The 24,848-nt window shown below is 43.2% G+C and overlaps 1 protein-coding gene across 12 annotated transcripts in view; it reads left to right on the plus strand.

The window, feature by feature from the left end:
* The window catches only part of TMEM164 (transmembrane protein 164), a 170,754-nt gene that overhangs the window by 31,269 nt on the left and 114,637 nt on the right, over positions 1 to 24,848 (plus strand). Inside the window, exon 1 of one of the 12 annotated variants that reach the window (XM_072743861.1) lies at positions 17,677 to 17,699. The exons of 10 other annotated variants lie outside the window; for them this stretch is intronic. The gene's annotated coding sequence lies outside the window, so the exon portion shown is untranslated. Of the gene's footprint in view, positions 1 to 17,676; positions 17,700 to 19,720; positions 19,792 to 24,848 lie in introns of those variants that run through there. One more of the 12 variants, XM_026014842.2, reaches the window with a different exon arrangement.

The raw sequence follows: 24,848 nt of genomic DNA on the forward strand, positions 1-24,848 counted from the left end.
TCCCCTTTAAATGAGGAGTGGCCCAGAGTTACAACTGTTCATGAATGACAGACGTTTCCTGGCATGCTGTTTAAATTCATCCATTTAAAAGATTTGAGGTTCTGTGTTCTACTAGTGGATATCATGTCAGATCATGTTCTACCCTCCTCAGAAACTTCTAGTGCTCCCAGTTACTTACAAGGTCAAATGGGAAGTTGCTTGCCTGCTCTGTGTGGCCCTTTGTGGTGTGGAAATAGGCCTTCTAGAGAAAAGATAGCCAAAGGGACATGTACTCATGGAAAATTTGGAGAGTAGAAGAGTTGGCAACTTTTTTTCTGTAAAAGGCCAGATAGTGAATATTTCTGTGTCTGCCACAACTACTCAAGTCAGCCTTTGTAGCACAAAATCAGCCATGGCAATGATAATACGAAGATGAATGTATTTGTGTTCAATAAAACTTTATAGATAGATCAATCAGATTTGGTTTGTGGGGCATAGTTTGCTGAACCCTGATATGGGGAATAAAAATCACCTGTCATCTTGCTACCAAAATGTTAACATTTTTACTTATTTTTTTCCTTTTATTCATGTTATTTTACACGGATGTGGCTGTATTCTATACTACCAATAGAGTTTTTTCACTTAACATTCCTGTAACATTTTCCATGTCATTTAAAAGGTGTCAGAAGCTTAATTATTTTCAGAGTTTTTTCACTTAACATTCCTGTAACATTTTCCATGTCATTTAAAAGGTGTCAGAAGCTTAATTATTTTTTTAAAAGATTTTATTTATTTATTTGAGAGAGAGAGCATGAGCAGGGAGAGGGGCAGAGGGATAAGCAGACTCCCTGCTGAGTGAGGAGCCCAATGCGAGGCTGGATCCCAGATACCCGAGTTCATGACCTGAGCCCAAGGCAGATGCCCAACCAACTGAACCACCCAAGTGCCCCAAGCTTGTCAGAAGCATAATTCTTCGTGACTATGTAATACTCCATCCTATAACTAGATCATAATTTACCTAATCATTTCCTAGTATTTTCTGTTATAAATGACATTGCAAAAAACTGCTTTGTGCATACATCTTTGGATTTCAGATTATTTTGTATACCATTTTTCTTGAAGTGGAATAATCAGGTCAGAGGTATGAATGTTTTTCAGGAGCTTAATATTGGCTGTTCAAAAAGGTAGTGCCCATTTATATTCCCACCAGCAGTGCAGAAGGCAGTCTGTTCCACCTCCTCTTTGCCCACAAATACTCTCACTAAAGCAGAATCTTTCTCAAAATGGCATCTAAGTTAATATGTAATTCCTTGATTATTACAGTGGTTGGAAAAAATTCCAAGTGATTGTTGCTAAGCTGCCATATTTCTTCTTTGGCTCGCTTGTCGGTAAAGGCACCTTGGGCCCTAACTTGCTCCCCTCCCCCCTCACTCCCCACACCTTGGCTAATGCAGTTTTCCTCTTTCATCCCCTGAGCTCTTGTGTCAAAATTGTATTCATCCTTTAGGGCCCAGTCCAGATCTGAATTCATCTCCCTGTGCATGTAGCCCTACCTCATTCTTCTTACTCATTTGATCTCTTTGCTCCCCATACATAGCACCTCTTAGGACCTTTATCTTTCCTGCCTCCTGCAGTTTTCTGTGTATGGGCTTTTTCCCCAGAGCAGGGACTGGGCCATGTTATTTGGTTCCCAGAACCTAGCAGAGAGCTTTAGTATACACAGAGGCCCAACTAATTTGCTAGTACTTTGTTGCCAGATTCCTGAGGTCTGCTGCAGGTGACTTTTTGGTAAAAATTTAAAGAGGAATGTTGCAATCACCTGTAATGTTTATAGAACTTTTTGGGATCACTGAAGAATACTTTTTTGGGGGTGCCCAGGTGGCTCAGTGAGTTAAGCATCTGCCTTCCGTTCAGGTCATGATACTGTGGTCCTGGGATTGAGCCCTGCATTGATTCCCTGCTCAGTGGGGAGCCTGCTTCTTCTGTTCCCCCTGCTTGTGCTCTCATTCTCTCTGTCAAATCAATAAATACAATCTTGAAAAAAAAAAGAATACTTTTCTGGTTATCACAGATGGGCTGTATCCCTAAGTCCTGTGCACTCCTTTTTGTGAAATGTGGGTCTTCAAGTTTTCCAAGTGATGATATACAACAGTTTTTGCATGTGTTAGTCTACTTCTCTCTTGCATATATAGTATAGTACCATATCATTCAATAGAAGTGTCTGCAATGATGGAAATGTTTTATGTCTGCATTTTCTGATACAGTAGCTACCAGCCACGTGTAGTTACTGTGCACTTGATATGTGGTTACTGTAACCAAAGGACGGATTTTTTTCACTTTATTTAATTTTAAATACTTTAAATTGAAACAGCCACACACAGCAGTGGCTACCATGTCAGACAGGGGAGGATCATATCAAATATTTAAAAGTATAGTCTCTTTTAGGGCTAGGAGCTTGGTATTTATAGTAATCTGTAGTAGCATTGACTTTGTGGCTACCTGAAAGGTTGAAGACGCATCCCAGATCCTGGTAGAACATTAGAGAGAGGGGATGCTCTGAGTTTGATTTGCAGTGGCAACTGCGTCCAGTGGGATGGAGATGGTGTCAGGTTAGTAGGTTGGAGGCAGAACAAGACAAGCTGGAATATGAAGAGCAGACATTTGGACTTGATATGGTCGGTAATAGGGAACCATTAAAAGTTCATGAGCAGTGGAGTAACAGATGAGGGTGGTGTTGTAAGGTCACCTCTGCCAGGAGCGTGCAAGCTGCTGGGAGAGGATGTGTTATCGGCCCCTCCTTTACTGGGTAGAGCTGGGCAGTAGTGATTCACCAACTCCATCAAAACCCAGCCCACAACAGAAAACACAAGTGATTTATTTTCACATTAGTTTCCAGTTATTGTGTGCCTTCCTGTGGCTCAGATACACACCAGCATTGAGTGCTGCGGGCTTGTCATTGGGAGCTGGGAGAGAATGGCTGGCTGTCTGAGGGGAGGCAGGCCAGTCATCACTGCTCCACCATGGGCTCAAATCCTCTGTGGCTCTGGTGTGCCTTGGAAGGCTCCCTGATCTTTCAGAAACAATCTGGGAGCCCAGCAATTCTGTCCTCACTTGTCTGCTTCCTTGTAGGGCCAGTGGTAAATTTCTAATTGTTCTTTTTTTCTTAGAAGGTTTTTTTATTTTTATTTTTATTTTTTAAATTTTTATTTATTTATGATAGTCACAGAGAGAGAGAGAGAGAGGCAGAGACATAGGCAGAGGGGGAAGCAGGCTCCATGCACTGGGAGCCTGACGTGGGATTCGATCCCAGGTCTCCAGGATCGTGCCCTGGGCCAAAGGCAGGCGCTAAACCGCTGCGCCACCTAGGGATCCCAGAAGATTTTTTAAAAATAGATTTTGTTTATTTATTCATGAGAGACACAGAGAGAGAGAGAGGCAGAGACATAGGCAGAGGGAGAAGCAGGCTCCATGCAGGGAGCCTGACATGGGACTCCATCCCTGAACTCCAGGTCACACCCTGGGCTGAAGGCAGAGCTAAACTGCTGAGCCACCAGGCTGCCCTCTTAGAAGATTTTTAATCTCGTTGTTCAACTCTCACCTTCCGTCCCCCAACTTTCACTTGTGTACAACAGTTACATTTCTGTGTTCTATCTGTTGTTTCCTACTTGTTACATTGCTTATATCTATAACCCTGTCCTGACTTTTTAGGATGTGGGCTTAATACTTCGCTGTCATTGTTCTACGGATCTGCCTCCAGGCTCACTTTTAAGAGAAAGAAAAACATTACTGAAGGGAGCCCCCCTTCCCCACACACTCTCCAATGTACCCCAGCAAATGTGGCAGCTCCCACCTTCTGCCTGACTGGGATGCCCATCCCCCGGGGTCCAGCTTGGCTCAGGGAGACAACCTAGCTCAGAAGCAGCCTCCTTTCTGGGAAAACATGTTCTGTGGAAAGTCTAGCCTAGAAAGACGTCTTCAGCCGCCACTGGCTGGGGCAAGGGCTTGACTGTCACATCTCTGTGTGCCAGCGGCCCTTGCACTCAAGAACAGAGTTCTGCCTCTACTTCCCTCAAATTGACAGGCCAATTGCTGAGAGAGAACCAGTGGCCCTGTGTGGGCCGCCTCCCACCTCCCCATCTTAAGACCCAGCTAGAGTGAGTAAGTAGCACTTCTCTCTCTTGACAGCTTCCTCACCTCTGGCCAATTCGAGGAGAGAGAAGACTCCCCAGTGTGAGTTGTCATTGGCGGGGCAGGGGGAGATTTTAAAGGAAAAAGCTACCTTGAGCTGCACACTTAAGTGCTGTCCAAAAAATACACGGTCTCTGGGTTTCTTTTGCGATCATGGAGGTGGCATAGAGTTTACCAGTAAAGAGCATAAATTCTTGCAGCATGTACTTAACTGAGCGTGTAATCTGTTGGAGCTTGCGTGAGTTTCTTTGAATTTCAGTTTATCTGCCAGTAAAATGGTAGTAAGAATGCTTCCCTTGCATGGTTGTTCTAGGAACTAGAGAAGGTCTGTAGAGTCTAGTTCCTGGGACCTTGTAAGAACTCAGTAAGAGGTGGTTATTAGAAAGGTTATCCGTTTAGGTTGGTAATGACGTCAAAGTTAAGCCCATTGACCCAATGTCCTTTCTCTTCATTCCTCAGGATGCTTGCTTTTGCCTTCCTGAAGCTACATGTCCTCAGAGTGGGAAGCATTGGGTGTGATGGTTTTAATAAGAAAGATTTTCTTAACAGAAAGAGAGTTCCTAGGTACTAGATGACTGAGGAAGACTCTAGAGGTGCCTTTGCTAAGGAAACCTAAGGTAATTGCCACCTGTTTGAGAGGTTTCCACCCTGTCTGAGGGCCTAGATGGGTGTGGTTGACGTCAGTGCTTCCTCCTGGCCTTTTCAAGAGTCAGATCCTGGGAAAATGGTCTCTGCCATCTGCAGTTGATGGGGCGGGTAGGTGGGTGGGGATATTGCTTTTGAGTCGAGAAGATCTTGTATTACATACTTGGGAGTCCTGGTAACCCCATCTTGGGATGCTCTGTTGGCCTGGCTTTAAGGAAAGCTTTCCAGTTGACCTCTTAATCTTCAGCTATAACACTGGAAATCAGCTAGCACCTTCCTTACAACACTGACTAGCCTTCACTTAGCAGAGTCATGTTCTTGGGATTCTGTGGGCCTAGGTTTCGATTTTCTATATTACTAGTGCCAGAGATTCTTTTGTAAGAGCAAGAAGAAAAACACTCTTGAAAGGTTGCTTGTGGTACAAATCTGTATGTTAAAATCCTACTTTAAGTGCAGAGGGGCAGCTTGCAAACGTAAGGAATTCCGTAGAGAGCCTCTTGGGGAAAAAGAAAATCCTTTGGTAATGTGAATTATGGCCTTTGGAATGGTGGTTAAATCTTGATTTTAATGTAGCATGTTTGCTTAAAGCAAGTCTGCCTAATTTTTAGGCTACAGCTTCCTTTTAGTGGAACGAGTGGGTATATTCCTTTTATAAAATACTCAGGGAAATGGAACCAGTGTCATTTTCACTTAGAAAGGGGGTGCCCAGCAGCTTCTCCCTGTCTTGATTGTAAGGAGTTGTATATAGTCACTTCTTATTATGACAGAATACAGAGTGATGTGACTTAAGAAAAAAAAGAACTGATTGGTCTCTTTCCTTACTTCCTTCTACTGGTCCTCACATTCTCTTGTTTAGTTGAATTTCCTTCCTGCTGTGGTCACCCACCATCAGAGGCTACCAGCTGCTTGGGTTGAGGTGCTAAGACCCCTTTGCTTCTTGAGGCTAGAGGACATACATGAAAACTGACATTTGGGTCCTGACTTTAAGCTGGAGTGAGGGAGTTGCCACTGCTAGATATCCTCCCCTCCCCCCACTCCCCTGCCCTGGCGGATCCATATTGTGAATTTTGGCTCTGACTCTTAGGAAAACACCTCTGCAAACAACAGATCAAATAGGAAATCTTTCCATGAAACAAATCCATTTAATAGTATGACCTTGTAAATGAGTATCAAACATAAACAATGCACATTCCCTCATCCCTGCTAGCCATACAGCCAGAATGGGAAGGTAGACTTTTTAAAAAAAAAAATCCTTTGGTTGGATTTTGCTTGAAGTGAATTCTCAGATCAGACACACCCCTGTTTGTATAGAAGTCTCAAAAGTTTTTGTTGCAAATTGACCTAATCCAGTTTGGCTGTCCACAGTTTTGAGATTCTATTTTGGTTGGTATCATTGGTATCTCTGGTGGTTAAGAGGTAGGTTTCTTCCCCACAACCAATATATTATAGTGAAAGCAATTCAGATCTAATTTTGCCACAGAAACATTATTTAACAGGCAGAAAACAGTCGTTTAACCTGATCTCTATGCCCAGAAGACGTTCCCTCTCTTCTTATTTCCAACCACTCTTGGGTGAAAGGTTCCCTGGAGGTAGATGTGGCAATATTCTAGTGGTAGGATTCAGCTTACCTTCTCACTAAAGGGCACATTCAAATTAAGTGTCAGAGCATAAGATTTGTTGCATCTCCTGAGCCTAAGGTGTCATTCCAAAGGGGTGAAGGACCTTGGGCCCACTAGAGTCTTCTATCCAATTCATGCAAGGGTGGGAGTACCTGAATGATATTTCTAATTGATTTACCTATCTCAAACACCAAGACATTCCCCAATGAAGTAGGATTTCTAATATCCATTGTTGTAATTAACAAGCCATCTGAAGGGTTTTAGAGCTGAAGCATTTGAGTGTGGCTTTTTTTCCATTAAAAACAATTAAGGTATATTTTGCTTTCTTTTTAGGCTACAGTTATGTGAGTTTTGGCAAAGGCATACACCATGATCAAGATCAAGAATTGTTTCCATCACCCCCTGTCCCCTCAGATTCTCCATTACCTGCTTGTGGGCTTTTCAAAATAAATAGCTTTATTGAGATATAATTCACATATCATATAAGTCACTCATTTAAAGTACACAGTTCAGGGTTTTTGGAGTATTATTCATTTTTTAAAATGGGGGTGAAACATATATATGACATAAAATGGGCCATTTTAACCATTTGTATAAGTGCACCATTCGGTGGCTTCACAGTGTTCTGCAACCATCAACACTATCTGTTTCCAAAGCTTTTTCATCACCCCAAACAGAAACTCTGTACCCAATAACTTCCCATTGCTTCCTTCCACAGCACCTGGGAAACACTGTTCCACCTTTTGTCTCTAAGACTGTACTTAACTGAGTACCTCATAGAAGTAGAGCTATACAACATCTGTTCTTTTGTGTCTGGTTTATTTCACTTCACATAACGTTTTCAAGGCTTATGCATGTGGCATATATTAGTATTTTGTTCCTTTTTAAGGCTAAATGATACTTTGTGAATATACCACATTTGGTTTATCCACTCATATGCCCATGGACACTTGGCTTATTTTTCTTTGGCTATTGTGAATACTGCTGCAATGAACACTGGCTTACAAGTGTCTGTTTGACGCCCTGTTTTCAATTTTGGGGGTTGTATACCTAGGAGTGGAATTGTTGGGTCATATGGCAATCCCATGTTTAGCTTGTTGAGAGCTGCACAATAGTTTCACAAACACCTGAGCCATTTGTTACTCCCACCAGTAATGTACAAGGATTCTAAGTTCTTCATATACGATCCAGCATTTATTTTCCATTTTTCAAATTCTCACCATCCTAGTAGGTGCGAAGTGGTATCTCATTGTGGGTGCTGTTTTGTATTTCGCCAGTGACTAATGATGTTGAGCACTTTTTTCTGTGTTTCTGCCATTTGCATATCTTCTTTGGAGACATGTCTGTTGACATCCTTTGCCCATTTTTTAAAAACTGAATGGTTTGTTGTTTTACTGTGGAGTTTACAATTGTGGGCTTTGATTAGAGATTTTAGTTACTAACTAATCACCCCTGGAGTTTGTATTCTCAAGTAGGGCTTTTCAGATGTTAGCTGCAGTGTTCTGGTAAATGTTTTAAAGCACTGATTTAGAGCGTTTGCCAATTTCCATGGTCCATTTCAAGTTACCAATCTGTTGTTATTAAAGTAATAAAGGAGTGGGAGGAGAATGTGCACAATCAAGTCTTGCTAGCAAGTGCTATTGGGCTTCCAGCACACCACTGAATGTTAACCACACACCCTACAGTGTAGAGTGAAACTAACACACACACACACACACACACACACACACACACGGACGTGTCACAGTGTCTATGTTGAAAGTATTTAAAATGAATTTGTAGACATTACAACTAAAAGTAAATGAATATAATTTTCAATTACAATACTTAAGCTCTCTCATTGGAAGTAAGAAAAGCTACCATTTGTTGAGCTTGTCACATGCTAGACATGTTCCAAGTGTTTAATACATGTGTCACTGCCTTCTGTCCTATTCAGGGGATTTACTTACTTACTAAGTGCCGACTACCATAAACAGAGCGAATGACTTTCTTCTAACCCCAGAGACACTTGTTACTTTGTACCCTCCATCTTTCCTAAAATCTATTCAAACTGGAAGTAAAAGCTAAAGCCATGGTTGTACCATGTATTGAACTGTGGGAGTTCAAAATATCCTTTGCTGGATTGCAAAAAACACACAATCCCCCCCACCAAAAAAAACCTCACATATGTTTTATAAGGAAAACTTAAGCAAATCAGAAATGGCCAAAAAGAAAAAGTGAAAATCCTCCAGAATTCCACCCACCAGAAATGATCATTAACAGCTGGCATTTATTATGTCTTTTCCTGACACCTTTATTGTTTTACAAAAATGGGATGATGCTTTACAATTGGAAGCTTTTTTCACTTGACAACATAGTTGGACACCAGTGCATAGAGACCTATCTCATTCCTTATCTTGGCTATCTAGTATCCCTCATGTGACAGAAGTGTAAGGGATGGTAAAGGACTATTTTGAAGAAGGGATGATAGGTAGCACATGGCACAAAAAAGTTGGTAACCGCTGTTGGGTACCTAAAACCACATCATTCTGTCTGCTCCCTGCTCCAGAGCTACCAGAACTTACCTGGAATGATAAGATGATAATCAGTGTTAAGAGTTACAGGAAATCTCTTCAGCCCCTTAAGGATAGTGGTGAGATAAGAGTACACATTAAATCCTTTCACATGTCTTCATGGCTTTGCAGCTCTGGTCTTTTTACTTTTTTTTTTTTTTTTTTTTTTAGTTTTAATTCCAGTATAGCTAAGATACAGTGTTATATTAGTTTCAGGTGGACAATATGGTGATTCTACATTTCTGATCTTTTGAGACCCTATTTAGACTCTCTTCATCTCCAGGGGTGCCTGTGTGGCTCAGTCAGTTGGGTGTCTGCCTTTGGTTCAGGTCATGATCTCAGGGTCCTGGGATTGAGCCCCACATTGGGCTCCCTGCTTAGCAGGGGAGTCTGCTTCTCCCTCTCCTCTTCCCTCCTCCTTTCCCCTGACTCCTGCTGTCTCTCTCTCTCAATAAATAAAATCTTTAAAAAAAAAAAAAAAGCTCTCCAACTCCAGTAGGCTCTAGTCTGATTTGGAGAAACATTGTCTTCATGGCAGCACAGCCTTTGAATTCCTCTTCATCTGTTACTGGCTTTGCACGATGGCCACCACCAGGTTTTCTTAACTGTTCAGACTTGTCGGTTTCTGAGTATTCTCAATGGTTGTGTTTGTTTTCTCTTCTGTCCAGGCACTTGTCACTAGCAAAACTCCAATTGACTTTATCCGGCGAGGCATTTATCATTGTTGCAACTGAGGATTGATAGGAAAAGGAAGGTTATCTAGGGGAAGGGTAGAAGTAGTAGAAGTGTCTGACAGCCATTATTAGGTGGCTGTCAAAATAACATGCTTTATTCTCCGGCAAGTACCCATTCCAGGGAATGAAATAATCCAAGAATGATAAGCTCCCAATTGCCATCTGTCAGTTTGTGATGCTGCCTGCCTGCCTGCCTTGTTCTAGTTAACATTGAACGCTGATTTCACATGGCACTGGGAGAAACTTAGAGGAAGGATAAGATGATCATAGGGTGTAAAGTGAACTGACCAGAAGCCTGCCCAGAGATGGGCCAAAGGCCAGTGGCAGCAGTTGATAAGCACTCGTTTATCTCATGCTCTCTTCCCCTTTCTTCCTTACCTCAGATTGGGTCTTTTTGGTATATTTTTTATTGGAGTTCAATTTGCCAACATACAGTATAACACCCAGTGCTCATCCCATCAAGTGCCCACCTCAGTGCCCATCACCCAGTCACCCTATTCCCCCCACCCACATCCCCTTCCACTACCCCTTGTTCAGATTGTTGACAGCATTGTGTTTTCCTCCTGAAATATAACATATGTGCCTTCTTCTACCAGCTTGGAGAAGTTGGTTTAGTAGGGGCAGAGGGCGAAGAGGTTTGGGATGGGGTTAGAGGCTATCATTCTTCCTAACCAAAAAGGTAAGAATATGGGTGTTTGAAGCTCATGAATGGACATGCCATTATCTTTCAAATTACATGCTAAGCATCAGGCTTGTACCATCTATGTTTTACTGTGCCTTCTGGCCCATAATCCCCTCCAAAGGCAAACTGTTCTGTGCCAGCTGTGCTGGGAGGCAGCAGCCATATGTTCCAGAGAACCTGCCCACCCCTGGCTTGGGTTGATTGGACTAAGAGTTGGCCACCTGTCCCTAAAACAGCCTGTCTGTCACCTGGCAAGCAACATAGGTTTGACAAGATGAGCTGGGCCAACATACTCCTCTCCTTGGAAGTTAGAATCATGAAGTTGAGAGACTTAGTAAGGCGGTTCACAACAGGGACAAGAGCCAAAAGATGATAGGGAGGGGAGCATTATGTAGGCCATGTCTATGCTGGAGTTAGGAGACAGGACCCATGAGTAACATGAATAAGCTACCAAGAGGAATAGAGGTGCCCCAAGAGACAGAGGAGCTGTTCCCCATTGAACCCAGAACCACCTTTCAGTTCTCCTGAGGCCAAGCTTTCTCCTGCACTAGGATTCTCATGGGATACCTGTTTCTGTTTCTCATCATAAACCTCCCTTTTCTTGAGCCAGCTGGAATAAGATTCTTTTCTTAACAATAAAAATGGCCAGACCAACCCTTCTTGTCTTTCATGGTTTGATAATAGTGGAGAGAAAAAGATTTAAGGTTTTGTGAGGATGTAGAGAAACTGGAATCCTCATACACTGTTGGTGGGAATGCAAAATGGTGCAGCTGCAATGGAAAAACAGTATGGAGGTATCTCCAGAAATTAAAAAAAAAAGACCTGTCATATGACCTGGCAATCCCACTTCTCAGCATTTATCTAAAATAATTGAAATCGTGATCTCAGATACTAGCCTGCCAGTGTTCACTGCAGCACTGTTCACGATAGACAAGATGTAGGAAATGATCTAAATGTCCATTGGTGGATAAATGGATAAAGAATATGTATGTACAAAGGAATATTATTCAGCCTTCCAAAAGGAGGAAATCTTGTCATATCCTAGGACACGGATGAACCTTGGGTATAATATGCTAACTGAATAAAGCCAGTCATAGAAGGATAAATACTAGATGATTCCACTTATAGGAAGCATCTGAAGACTCAAACTCCTTGAATCAAAAAGTAGAATGGTGGCTACTAGGCATTATGGAGGGCTGGGAAATTGCGAATCAATGGGCATAAAGTTTCAGTTCTACAAGATGAACAAGTTCTAGAGATCTGCCATACAACATAGTGCCTATAGTTAACAATACTGTATTGTGTACTTTGTTAAGAGTGTAGATCTTACATTAAATGTTCTTACTACAAGAAAATAAAATAAATAATCACTTCAGATCTAGGCCTTGACCCTTCAGGCTGTAGACTTTGTGGGCAAGTCGACAACAGTTGGTTAAAATTCAGTGTTAACATTAAGTGCCAAAGTCTATTCTAGGTATTATGGGGAGCAGTGGAAAAACACAGATACCTCATTATTTCTCTCAAGCTCGGTGCTGACATACGAGCTTTAAATCTGTGTTCCTGGCAAATGGTGAGAATGGAAAGAGGCAGGGATCCTGACTGTTCATTTATCACCTCACAGCTCTCAACCAACAGGGGGCCTTCTTTATCCTATGTAACCTCTCAGTGGAATATTTGCCTTTGATTTATTCCTCTTTCCAGTCAACTCTTGATTATTCATGTAATAGAGGAAAGCATTAATGTGAATAATAGAAGACTGCCCCATCTTGGCCTCTCTTCCCTGCCACATCAGTGCTGAGTTTCAGAAATGGAAACCAACTAGCAGAAGAGGTAAGGAGGCTCAAAAAAGCTGGGGCAGGGCCAAGCAAATTAACATTGTTTCTTCTCCCACTTTTTATACCTTCCTTCTAAAAGGTCCCTCTTAAGTTCCTTTACTGGTGCCTGTAGGACATTAGCGGAAGGGTGATGCCATCTGCTTGATTGAAGTAAAAATAAGGGATTTTCTTAAAGACTTAAATGTAGTTGGGGGCAAGTTGACTGGGATGCTGGCTTTTCCTCTCCCATTTATTTTACCCTTCACCGGTGTTTGGTGTCAGAGCCAGCCAGTTTCCTGACTGGCAACCATTATTCTCAGTTCAGGATTTGGGACTCAGCTAGTTAAGGTATCTCCAATGGAGTTTCTTGAAGTTTGGTCCTTGAGCCACTTACATCCAGGTGTGTGTGTGTGTGTGTGTGTGTGGCATGGGGTAGTGGTGCTTATTAAAAATGCTGATTCCTGGGCCTCACATCAGACCTATTGAATCCAGGTATGGGGCAGGGAATTGCCTTGGGACTTTGAATTGTGAGGCACTCCTGTCCAGGTAATATTTATGCACACCCAACTTTGAGAATGGCCAATCTATAAAATGGCCCGCAGGGATTTGGTGGGTAGTTCTGGGAAATTGCCAACACTTCTGTTTTCCCTCACTGTTAGTAGACCTGCGAGGGGGTGGGGGAAGTGGGGCATGGTAGGTGCCATGGGGTGTTTTTTTTTTTGAGTATAGATAGGGATTCTCCATTGAAAGGACCATGAAGAAGGATGGAAGTGCCACAACTGTACAAAATTTGATGGTACTCAACCCTCAAACACTTGTTGAATTACTGTCTTGAGGACTGAGAGTTGGTTAAGCAGAGATGTAGGATGATTTGTGTGTAAGCTATAGGCTTGGTTTTCTTGTTTCCTTCTAAAGAGACCCCCCCTCTTCTCTGTTTCTGCATTGTCTATTTAGAGTAAAGATAGCTAGTCATCGCCAACATATTTGAGGTTTTGTGGTAATTTAAATATATAAATAGGAACTGCATGATGCCATTCAGTGATTGTACCTAAATATAACCCTCCTAATCAAAATGAGGATATTGTGTTTATTTTAAGACTGTGGTTAGAGTGTTCAGTCTCCCCCCACCTCCCCAAACACTGGTTCTGTGGAGTAAAGCAAGGTCCTGTATTTCATTGCTTTCCAGGCATTCCCAAACAACTGTTGAATGGGTTTTGTTCCAAAAGTTTCTTTGGAAGTCTGTTTAGAATTCAGATAGCATTTTCCCATGGACACAGCATACTTGGGGGTCAGGTTCCCAGACGAGCTGGCAAAAGTCTATTTAATATGGAGTAGAATGGAAGTACAGTCCCCAGCCCCTAATGACGTTTCCTGACAGTGTTTTTTTTTTTTTTTTAATGGGAAAAAGCACCAGGGTTTCAGGCCTGTGGTGCTAAACACACATCCTAGCTTCAGTCTATGAGCAGAATCCTAGGGTCTTATGGTGAGAGGATACAGTTCAAAATCCTCTACCTGGCTTCCTAGGCCTTCCATGATCTAGTTTCTGTTCATCTCTGCAGCATCTCCCTCCTCCACCCCCGCCCCACCTCTCTCTTTCTTCAGTATTCCTCCTTCTCTCCCTCCCTCCCTCCCCCCATTCTGTCCTCCCTTCTTTCCTTCCTTTCCCCTCTTTCCCTCTCCTTCCTTCCTTCCTCCCTTCCTCCTTTCCCTTCTCTTCCTCCCCCCCTTCCTCTTTTTTATATAAGCTCTGTCCCCAGTGTGGGACTTGAACTCATGACTCTAACATCAAGAGTTGCATGTTCCACCAACTGAGCCAGCCAGGCACCATGTTTCCCCTGGCATTCTCTATGATCCAGGGCAAAGGAGCTACTTTGAGTCCCTTAGACTTGTCTGTGTCACATTTGGGCCATGGAAACTTTTACCCATGCTGTTCCCACTGCCTGAAAACCCCCTTACCCCCTTGCCTGCTACCCAGTTGATGGCTCTGTTACAGGCTCTCAGAACTCTGATCACAAGTTTTATTTTATAGGATGATTTGTTTGTTTCATGTCATTTCTCTTCTCTCCTGTCAGACTGAAAACTCCAAAAAAGCAACAACCATGTCTGTTAATTGCTGCATTATCCCCACCACTTAGCCTTGTATCTGGCAGGTTCTTAATAACTGTGTGGCAAGTGAATGAATCATTTAATCTAGGGGTTCACAACCCTTTTGTGGCTGCTGAGCATATAATGGATGATCTTCCCAGGTTCAACAGACTCAGCTAAGGGCCACATCAATAAGAAGGTAATAGGCTATGCAGAATTCTCAATGCTGTCTCTAACTTACCTTTGTTCTCCAACTGAAGAGAGTGTTAAAGGAATGTGAGCCAGGAAGCAAACCATCAGGGGGAGAACAGGCAGAGGAATGCATATGTGAATCATTTGCAAACTTCAGTGTTTTAACCACTATTCATAATAAATCACTTTGCCCCACCCCTCTCACCTGAGGACATCTACCCATGGCTGCTAAAATTTGCCGAGAAAAGCACCAGTCTAGTCCTAGCCTCTTACAGACATGGGCTCAGAGATTTGGAGAGGGCAGGTCTTTGGCCCACTAGCTAGTATCTGCTTTGGGATTACCACTTGGGCTTCTCCTTCTCAGGCCATTGCATTTTCTTCAAGAAGTAGATATTCTCTGAATATAAAGTCTGCCTGCCCTGCAACAACTTGTCTGTCTACGGATGTTGGAGGCCGTCTCCAGTCACTTGACCAGGGTCATTGCTGGGGCCTGGCTTGGGGGAAAGAGGAAAATGAGGTAATACAGCAAGTACATTCTGTACTCTAGGTTTAGCTCATTATTGCTGTGCCTGGAGGGGAACTCAGGGAGTACAGTTTACCCAAGGCATTTCTTGTGGAGTTCAGACGTAACAGATGGCTTTTCATTTTTCTAGAATCCCACATCTGTAGTGAGTGTAGAACACGACTGAATGCTCAGTGGGTATTTCTTGATTATGCGACTGGCCAAAATCGCTCTGCTGGTGCAATGATAATAACCACTTAGATTTTTTTTATACCACTGAGCATTTAATTGGTAGGCACAAGATTTGCTAAAATGTTGCTTCTGTTGTTAGTTTTATGAAGTTTGGCAAAGCCAGGAGGAGCCTGCAGGCCATTTGGTTTGGGGCCCTGCTTTGGCTATTAAAAATTATATAGTGCCTTAAATACCTGTTGCTAAATGTTATTTGCACTTCTTGTTGGGACTCCTGTGGGTTTCTTCTGCTCAGAATAGAAGCTACCAAAGGACTTAATGAAAGGACATGGCCTAATGGGTCACAGAAGTGAAGTTCAAAAGCATTTAGGAGAAAGGCCCATCTGTTGGCCTCTGGAGAGGAAGGGAAAGGAGTGCTTTTCCAGGTTTAGGTGTGTGACTCAGGGTTGGATTCTTGCAGAAATAAGTGTCTGAATGACTTATGTGTGATTCTTGCAGAAATAAGTGTCTGAATGACTTATGTGTGCTTTCCAGGAGGCCATGCTTCGGGAGACCCCATCAGGCTAGTTATTTCTCCCTGTGGTGAAGGAAACCTCTGGCACATGGCTAATTAAAAAAAAAAAATCATAAAGCCAGAAGCCAAAAAGCTCAAAGGCTCGTCAGAGCCAAGCGTCCTGCCATCGGGCCACTCCAAATCCTCCAGAGACCAGTGGATCCTTATCCTAATAAATAATAAAGGAAGACACCATTCCTAGAGTCCCTTTAAGAAAAGGTCACCGTATGGTTTTGTATTCCCTCCAGCCACTAACAGTTTGCTCACGGCAGTTTTGCTTGTTGGGGGTGCTGGTGGGAGGGCCCTGCTTCCACATTACTCTGAATTAAACTCTCATCTGTCTGGACCAAGAGAAACAGAATGTGCTTAGAAGGGTTCCTCCCAGGGATCCCTGGGTGGCGCAGCGGTTTAGCGCCTGCCTTCGGCCCAGGGCACGATCCTGGAGACCCGGGATCGAATCCCACATCGGGCTCCCGGTGCATGGAGCCTGCTTCTCCCTCTGCCTGTGTCTCTGCCTCTCTCTCTCTCTCTCTCTCTCTCTCTCTCTCTCTCTCTCTCTATCATAAATAAATAAAAAAATTTAAAAAAATATTTAAAAAAAAAAAAAAGAAGAGTTCCTCCCAGAGTCATGCATTTCCTTCTCCCTTGTGTCTACCAAACCCCTAAATTCTGGGCCATTTGCATCTGCCTCAGTTCTTCCTTATAACATGTGGCAAAAAGCGTTTTGGTTCTAGGTACAATGCAAAGCTTCCTGGAGTGAACCAAATGTGGAAAGCACTGTAATTCGAGGCAGTTTTCAGAAAAGAGCCCCTCTGGCAAAGAAAAGCCCTTTTTTCCTTCTTCTCTCTTCTTTCTTTCTCTTCCTTCCCCTTAGGCCTCATCACATTTTGTTCAATTTCAGCTCATTGCTGGCTGAATTTTCCTTTTGATGTGTGCTTTCCAGAATAGACCCTGCCTGAAAAGGAGAACAAAAGGCCAACTCTGTGCCTTTGAATTTGCAGAGGCCCCAACCCTTTTATCCATCTCCGTGCTTCCCTGCTTCTTGGGAACAAAACCTGAGCTCCATGGTCAGAGCACAGATGGAGTTAGAGCATTCTTTTACAAAACCAAGCACATGTGGATTTCACGTTTCATTGTCCTCCCTGCTTTGCTACAGGGTCAGGGCAGGTAGTGAAGGGAGAGAGGGATTGGAGGACAAAAACTAGTTTGTAACCTACACCAAAGCAGAGGTTCCCAATCCTGCCTTCCCTCACCCCAAGTGGGATTCTGGAGAAAGTATGTTCTTTAAGGATATAGTTTGCTAATTCAGGGTTGCTTTCTACACCCCCCCCCTTTTTTTAGGATTTTATTTATTTATTTGAGAGAGAGCATGAGTAGGGGGGAGGAGCGGAGGGAGAGGGAGAAGCAGATTCCCCGCGGAGCAGGGAGCCTGGTGCAGGGTTCAATCCCAGGACCCTGGGATCATGACCTAAGCTGAAGGCAGGCCTATCCCACTGAGCCACCCGAGTGCCCACATTGTTTTCTATCTCAAGAGCCTCTGTCAAGGCACCCAGTTCGGATGATGAAACAGGAGTTTGAGGTGCCACCATCTGAGCGCTGGCTCACACACCATGTTTTCTTAAACTTTACCTTTCTGTCCATTACTCAGCATCTGTGTTCAGCCTGCTCTGCTCGTCTTCTTCTGCTTCCTTTGGTTTCAAATCACAGAAGACCTATCTCTTTGTGCTCCCAGCCTGTTGTCTTGGTTACAGACTTTTTCAGCCTGCCTTTTTTTTTTTTTTTGAGGGGGAATATCCTGCTCAAAGGAAGGAGAGTTTTAGAAATACTGAGTAAGGACTGTCTCTTCAAGGCTACTGGGCTGCTTGTGTCAGCAGTGGGGAGAACTGTGGTTGGCAAATGTGGCTGTACAATGAAAATCCCCTAGGATGGTCTACAATGACTCTGCTCGGCCCCCTGCCCAACTAGGTGAGTGGGGTCTTGAAGAATGGGCCCCAGGCATTGGTATTTAATTTTCAAGGAATTGCCTTAGATTGGACGAATCTAATCCACACTCAGCATTTAGAACCATTGAATTTTCACAGTAAAGTCCAATGAATACCTGGGTTCTGGGCTGTTGAAGCAGGGTCAACTTTTCTATACTTTAGTTTTTCCTGCTTAGAAGATGGGATCAGAAAAGCTTAAGGAGTTAGAAGCCCACTGTGAGTGCCCTGTCATTACCACCACAGACAAAAGAGCGACACCTTCCCTTAAAAAAAAATCCAATTATCTAGCTGGCTTGGTGTCTAGGCTGTTAAACAGTGGCTTGAGGCCATCTCAGGGATTAAAATAAATCTTTCCAGTTGCTTGAAGAAGGAGCTTATCTATGGGGAGGAGTTTCACTCCCCCAGTGCAGTTGGGACAAAGCTTTTTGGGTTTTTGAACCCACCCCAACTTCTAGCTGCCTCCCTTTTCATACCCCAAGTGGTTAGCAGAGCTAGGCACCATATCTCTGTTCTTTGCAAAATTGCCTTTTTATCGTGCGATTTTATCATGAAAGCAATGCATGTTCCCGATCCAAGCCTGCCACATTATAAGAATAGGACACATGACAAATAAAAAGCCCCTGAGAAGTCTATCTCCCAGAGATTAACCATTATCAGCATGTGTTCCCTGCAGGTTTTATGTTCAATTAGTTATTTAAAGACTCAAAACAATTTGAAAGGAACTGAATAGGATGTAGGATTCCTTCCAACCTCCACCTTCCCCACTATTTCTTCTTTCTGGAAACAAACCACCATTACCAGTTGCTGAGAAATCTTGAGAGGCACTCTATGCATAAACAAGGCTTGGGTATTTTAGAGTGACCAAGTGTAGCCCATATACCAAGGGACATCTATGTGGCCATTTCATTGATTCATCCAACAAGTATTTGTTTAGCATCTCCTATGTTCCAGGTACTGTGTTAGCTTCTGGGTATTTAATAAGGACCAGCACACAGCCACCACCCTCCAAGAGCTGATAGCCTAGCAGGGAAGATGGACATTTGAAGAAAAAAAATAAAACACAGCTGCTATAAAGTAAGAAATGGTAATGTGATGAAGGAAAAGAACAGGGTTTACATGCATTGCTTTCCAAATAGTGAGTGAGAGTTCCCTTCCCCAGTCTTCTAATACAGAGGTGTGGACAGGAGATTGGAAGCAAAGCCATGACTCCCCAGCCTTGATCCTTGCTGGCGAGTTTCTTCTTTCCCACCAGAATTTTCACATGACAAAATGGCCTTGCCAGAAGTTAGGGTCATCCACCGGCCAGCTTTCTCACTGGTTGTTCGAGTGCTAGCAGTATTATAGATCAGAAGATGTTTGCAGATGGACTGTGAACTTCTTGTAGCCAGGAACTATGTACTACATCTCTTTGTGAGCCCAGAACCCTGGCAAGGACAAACAGACACAGGCAGCAGGCCCTCGATACTTGTTTTACGTTCTTATTTTATACCTTAGCAGCCCTGTAAGTGGTAGGTATCTTCACTCCTATTTTTAAAGTTGACAAAAACTGGGGCTCAAGGAAATTGGAAAAACTTTCCTCCTTTAAAAATGCTCCTATTTCTCTGGGAAACGAACTAGGGGTGGTGGAAGGGGAGGAGGGCGGGGGGTGGAGGGGAATGGGTGACGGGCACTGAGGCGGACACTTGACGGGATGAGCACTGGGTGTTTCTCTGTATGTTGGTAAATTGAACACCAATAAAAATTAATTTAAAAAAAATGCTCCTATTTCGCCTCCCACCCTCCAAGATTCTTGACCACGGTCAGGTAGCTTCTCGGTTGCTGAGCTCTGCAAATGTTTGTTGGCCCATGTGGTTGTGACCCTGACATAGTTGGTCTCCTTCCTGCGGGGAACTGGATACCCTCCATCCCTCCCATGGGGTTGGCTTAGGCTCTGTTCCCTCAGAGTTGTCTGGAAGTGTTTTAAGACAACCAGGTCATTCTATTCTAAATATTTTTCTAGGATTGAGGTCAAGTCAGCAGCATGATCCTCTCTTAAATGGGTCAGAGGCGGCGGACTCCCTGTGGCTCCTTAAAAGGTTGGACCTCTCTGTCCACACTACCCCTCTTCCCTTCTCTTCCAGCTGGTGTCCTCAGCTGGGGTCTGACCAGGGAGCAGAGTCACATTTGCACGTGTTTCCTGGGAAACTTTTATGTATCTGTCATTGTGTTACACACTTTGAGGAGCGGAGGCAGAGTCACCTCTTTAAAAGGCAAAGTAATCATATAGGGGAGACAGGATGCAGCATTGGCTCTGAACATGATCTTTGGAATTGGACAGTCCCAGGTTCAAAACCTGACTCTTACATGTACTTATTAGTTGTGTGCACTTACACAAGTTACTTTCCTTATTAGCTCAGTTTCTGCCTATGTAAACAGGGGCGGGGTGGGAAATAGCCCTCATCTCCTAGGGTGGCTGTGAGGAAGGAATACATGAAACAATACACAGAAGGTGCTGAACACAGGGCCAGGCACAGGTACTTCCATTACTCTTATTACTGCTGCTTCTATTATTATTATTAACCATAGTGGGAGACCACTGGAGTGATGAATGTATAGCACTGTAAGTATTCCTTACAGTAAGCACAAATGCAGTTCAGAAAAGGAAAGATAAGTTTTGGTTGGTGATCCAGGAAGTCTCTGGAGGCAGGAGGAGATGTGGAATGAAATGTGGCCGTAGGAGGCTGAACTTTGCTGGAGTGAGGGCCCAAGAAAAAGAGAAACCAAGTCAGGGCCGGGCATATATAGTCTCGACCAGCAGCTCACCAGTCTTTACAGCTAATATTTCTAGCCCTTTATAATTCCCCTTTTGGGGCATCCTGCATCACTACTTGCAGTTTGCCTGGGGGCGGGGGGGGGGGGGCTCGCTGGCTGGCTGCTCTGGCTGAGCTTTAGAGGGTATCTGTGCCTCAGTGGAGTTGATGTGAGTCCAGAGTCTGCAACTTGATTTGTGTGTTCAGTGCCTGATTTTTAGCAGCACATTCAGGGAGGCTGGCTTCATACTCTGCAACCTTACAGAAGACTTCACAAGACTTCACGATAAATGACAAGGTGGAAGAATGGATTGATGATGGGGAAGGGACCTACGTAGAGACATGATGCTTGAGTCTATCAGTCATATCATTCTTGATAGCTAGGTTCCCGAAGTGATATTAACCAGGGACTTGTTTTAGGTACCTAAAATCAGAACCTAACAGGGGTTGAAGGGTTTCAATAGAGACAATGTAGGTACATCATGCCACTGTATTGATCAAAACATGTATCCTCTTTTTCTCCACAGCTGGGAAAATATTAATGACAATTTTTCTCCCGGATGTTTCTGTTTTCTAATTCCATGCAAATACTGTGTGCCTGCTATGACAATGTTCTTTTTCTGTGTTTTTTATTCTTCTTGATAAGAATTGGAAAATATTCACTTCTCAATAGCAGTATAGTTAACAGTGATTCTCTCATTGAGTATTCTTTTTGGCTTTCCTCTTTTTTAAGATTTTATTTATTGATTTGAGAGAGGAAAGGAGAGAGCGAGCAAGAAAGCACAAGCAGGGGGAAAACAGAGGGAGAGGGAGAAGCAGGCTTCTGGATCCCAACATGGGGCTCGATCCCAGGACCCTGGGATCATGACCTGAGCCAAAGGCAGAGGCTCAACTGACTGAGACATCTGGGGACCGACCTACTGATGTTTCTAAAGCAGGGCTGCCACGAATGGCTTTGCACTACACAACCCTAGGAGAGGGTGCCATTCACATAGACTATAATTGAATGGCGCCACTAGGGTTGTGCAGTGCACAACCTACACAGCTGTACTCGGCAGCCCTAGCATAATGTCAGTGCTTTTTTCATCAAGGGCAGGGTTTTTGGGAAAGGTGGAGAGTAGCAGTTTGGAACTTTCTCAGGGACTTAGTAAGGGGGCTGAAGCAGTAAACTGCAACTCCGAAAGGAAGAGAGAAGTGCAGTTGTGGCTTTGATGGGATTATCCTCTGGCAGTATCTTCAGCCTTTGGAGAGTCCTGCATCACTGCTTGCAGTTTAGACGTGGTAGTCCTTCCTACTGAACTTCATTCTTTCAGGAAATCATTTTTTTTGTCAGCCTACTATATGCAGGTTGAAGAATGGGGAAAGATTTGCATAGGAGGGAGCAGTTGAACTGGGTTTTATGAAAGACACAGGAAATAAACATGGGAAAATAGATTGTGAGGACAGAGTTCCAGGGGAAAGGGAAGTGCAAGAGGGAAGGCAGATGGGAAACTGAATGGTGGGGTATATGGGTAATGGCAAAGAATTCATTTTCCTTCCATAGAAAGACATGTGAAGAAGTGTGTGTGTGTGGGGGGTTGTCATATGATGGTGGGGGAGGAGACTTGGAAGCCAAATTAAGGAGTTTGGACTTCGTTAAACAAGTATTAAGGAGCCATCCAAAAATTTTTTTTAATAGTTTATTGAGATAGAATTTTCTTACTGTACCATTTACCCATTTAAAGTGTTCAGTCCGTGGTCTTTAGTGTATTCACAGGTATGTATGGCTGTCACTACAATTTCGAACATTTGCATCACGTGAAAAAGAAGTTCCATATCATTTAGCCATCTCACCCTTATCTGTTCTTCCCCACCTCCCTGCTCTATAGAGGACATTCTATAGAATGTGCCTGTTCTGGACATTTCCAAGTGGTGGAGTCAGATAATGTATGGTCCTTCATGGACTGGTTTCTTTCACTTAGTATATGTTTAAGGTTCATCCCTGTTGTTGCCTGGATCAGTACTTCACCCTATCTATGTATGTATGTATGTATGTATGTATCTATCTATCTATCTATTTATCTATCTATCTATTATCTATGACATTTTATTTCTTTGAGAGAAAGAGAGAGCACAAGCAGGGGGAGCAGCAGGCAGAGGGAGAGGGAGAAGCAGGCTCCCCACTGAGCAGGGAACATGACATACAGCTCAATCCCAGGACCCCAGGATCATGACCTGAGCTGAGGGCAGATGCTTCACTGATGGAACCACACAGAAGCCCCTACTTCACTCCTTTTAATGGTTCAGTAATATTCCATTGAGAGGATATACCATATTTTGTTTATCCATTCACTCACTGATGAGTGAGTTAGTTCTACCTTCTGGCTCTTATAAATAAGGCTGCTGTGAACATTCATGTTTAAGTTTTTATGGGAATGTTTCTCTTGGACATATACATAGGAAAGGAATTGCTGGGTCATATGACAATTATGTATAGCCTTTTGAGGAACGGCCAGACTATTTTGTCACACTGTGGTGCCATTTTACATCCCTACCAGCAGTATACAGGGATACCTCAGAGGTACCGTGGGTTTCATTCCAGACCACTGCAGTGAGGCAAATATCACCATAAAGTGAGTTAAATGAATTTGTCGGTTTCCCCATACATATAAAAGTTATGTTTATACTATGTCATGGTCTGCTAAGTGTGCAGTACCATTATGTCTAAAAAATACAATGTACATACCTTAATAAAAAATACTTTATTGCTAAAAATGCTAACCATCTGAGCTTCTAGTGAGTTGTAATCCTGCTGGTAGAGGATCTTGCCTCAGTGTTGATGGCTGCTGACTGATCAGGGTGGTGGTTTTAAGTCCTGTTGCTTTCATTTTGACATGCTTCAAGCGTCTTTAGCCAGGAGTTGTTACATCTCAAGAAACTACTTTCTTGGCTTACCCATAAAAAGCAACTCCTCAGCCATTCAAATCCGATGATGAGATGGCAGCAGCTCAGTCCCATCTTTAGACTCTACTTCTGATTCTCGTTCTCTTGCGTTTTTCCTTGTACCTGCACTTCCTTCCTCCACAGAAGTTTTGACCCCCTCAAAGTCTTCCATGAGGGTTGGGATCAACTTTTCCCAAGCTCCCATTAATGTTATTTTGACCTCGTCCCATGAATCATGAATGTTCTTAATGGTGTCTGTGAAGGTGAATCCTTTCCAGAAGGTTTTCAATTCACTTTGCCCAGATCCATCAGAGAAATCACTATCTATGGCAGCTATATAGCCTTAGGAGAGACTGGAAATTCAAAATGACTCCTTGATCCATGGGCTGCAGAATGGATGTTGTGTTAGCAGGCATGAAAACAGCATTAATTGTGTGTGCTTCCGTCAGAGCTCTTGGGTGGCCAGGTGCATTGTCAGCAGGAATATTTCGAAAGGAATCCTTTTTTTTTTTCCTTCTGAGCAGTATGTCTCAACAGTAGGCTTAAAATATTCAGCAAACCATATTGTGAACAGATGTGCTGTCATCCAGACAAGATTCCATCAAAATCCTAGAGGAGAACACAGGCAACACCCTTTTTGAACTGGGCCACAGTAACTTCTTGCAAGATACATCCATGAAGGCAAGAGAAACAAAAGCAAAAATGAACTATTGGGACTTCATCAAGATAAGAAACTTTTGCACAGCAAAAGATACAGTCAACAAAACTAAAAGACAACCTACAGAATGGGAGAAGATATTTGCAAATGACCTCTCAGATAAAGGGCTGGTATCCAAGATCTATAAAGAACTTATTAAACTCAACAGCAAAGAAACAAACAATCCAATCATGAAATGGGCAAAAGACATGAAGAGAAATCTCACAGAGGAAGTCATAGACATGGCAAACAGGCACATGAGAAAATGCTCTGCATCACTTGCCATCAGGGAAATACAAATCAAAACCACAATGAGATACCACCTCACACCAGTGAGAATGGAGAAAATTAACAAGGCAGGAAACCACAAATGTTGGAGAGGATGTGGAGAAAGGGGAACCCTCCTGCACTGTTGGTGGGAATGTGAACTGGTGCAGCCACTCTGGAAAACTGTGTTGAGGTTCCTCAAAGAGTTAAAAATAGATCTGCCCTATGACCCAGCAATTGCGCTGTTGGGGATTTACCCCAAAGATTCAGATGCAATGAAACGCCGGGACACCTGCCCCCCGATGTTTATAGCAGCAGTGTTCCCAATAGCCAACCTGTGGAAGGATCCTCGGTGTCCATCAAAAGATGAATGGATAAAGAAGATGTGGTTTATGTACACAATGGAATATTACTCAGACATTAGAAACGACAAATACCCACCATTCGCTTCGACATG

This window comes from Vulpes vulpes, chromosome X, assembly GCF_048418805.1.
Source record: "Vulpes vulpes isolate BD-2025 chromosome X, VulVul3, whole genome shotgun sequence".
Classification (NCBI taxonomy): domain Eukaryota; kingdom Metazoa; phylum Chordata; class Mammalia; order Carnivora; family Canidae; genus Vulpes; species Vulpes vulpes.